The sequence below is a fragment of the Chiloscyllium plagiosum genome, unplaced genomic scaffold (assembly GCF_037043375.1).
Source record: "Chiloscyllium plagiosum isolate Xiang-an unplaced genomic scaffold, Cpla_swu_hap1 HiC_scaffold_25, whole genome shotgun sequence".
Lineage (NCBI taxonomy): Eukaryota > Metazoa > Chordata > Chondrichthyes > Orectolobiformes > Hemiscylliidae > Chiloscyllium > Chiloscyllium plagiosum.
The window spans coordinates 38,021,210-38,022,681 of NW_028270163.1; positions in this window are offsets into that span (position 1 = coordinate 38,021,210).

Genomic DNA, 1,472 nt, shown 5'->3' on the forward strand with positions numbered 1-1,472 from the left:
TTTAGATGTGGGGGCCATCCAGCAAGTAGGAAGTGGAGTCCAACAACATCTGTCCAAAAGCTGTGTTTATCAACATCCAGAAATAAGCAGTGAATTCATCTCTATAAAATGATTAAAAACTAGTGTTTGCTGAAAACAATGACAGACTCCATGACCAGACCATGTTGGATACTCCTTGAGTGCCTTGTGTCAGTGGGAAGGTTATTAATGACAACACAGCCTCTTTAGAGAATGATTTTAGTCTCTTTCCAACTTTAAGAGCATGCAGCTCAATTTGGGGCTAATACCTGTTGTTCAAATAATGTGTGTCTTTTTTTACGCTTGCTGTGTTCGGTCATAACCTGTCAACATCGAGAATAAAGTGATCTCCTCAAAGCATAGATTCTAAGATTCAAGGATTGCTAAGAGCAAGGCTTTGACATATGCTTCTGTGTAATGATACTGGGATGATATGTTTTTTTAATAATATACTGTGATATCTACCCCTCTACCTTCCAATTATAGTCAAATACAAGGAGGAACATGTCAGAAACACTACCACAAAGCTACTAACTGGCCAGATCTGTTTCAGTGAATGCCGGCTAATCAGAGGGGAGAGAGTTAAAGGCTGTCATTAAAACATAATAAATCACATGGTGAAGGGCAATAAGAAATAAAATCTGGAAGTAATATATTTTGAAACTTAATATTTTGACATTTTAAAAATATATTTAACTTGAAAAGGCTAAATGGTTATCTTGTTGGATTATTTGTATTTTCGGCAGTTTTCAGCAAAAGTAAGAAAAATGGAAATGTTGTGTTGATTAAACTGGAGAATTCCTCTGAAGTTGTTGCTGTGTGGGGTTTCTCGACACTGTTACCCTGGCTCTAGGCAACAAAGTTAATTAGCAATTTAATGTTGGTTGTGCAGTAGCTTCGGGAGAATTCATCTGCTCCCTTTTCTTATCTGTCACCTCACCAAATGATCTGTTTTATTACCAAACTTTCATCTCAGACCTGTTATTCTATGTAGGGCAAAAGAGACTGCAGGAAGAACAGCAAGGTCCAGACTGGTCTTTCTGTTCTCTGCACAGCTCTCTTCATTCTGTTCACATTCTGACATACATTAATGTGCATTACGCTTGTGTAGCTGCAGGTGTTCAAGAATCTAAACTCGAAAGAAAACATCAACCCCTCAAATTCTGTAGCATTGTTCATTAAGTAAAAGTTGCTACCTTTGAGGACAGTAGACCTTCTCATTACCTTTATATTAACAGCTTTTTATAAACTGATGAATAAAGATTACATTGAATATGTTGCTAGCAGCATTGATTACATGATCTTTAACATTTACATTGAAGAAGTTGCCTCCTAAAATTCTGAAATTGTTGTATATGAAGCCACTTGGAAAATCATGTAAATCAATGCTGGAGTTCACATTACATTCACATTTATCAAAAACATCAGTTTAGTTTTGCTGTAAAGTAAAGCTC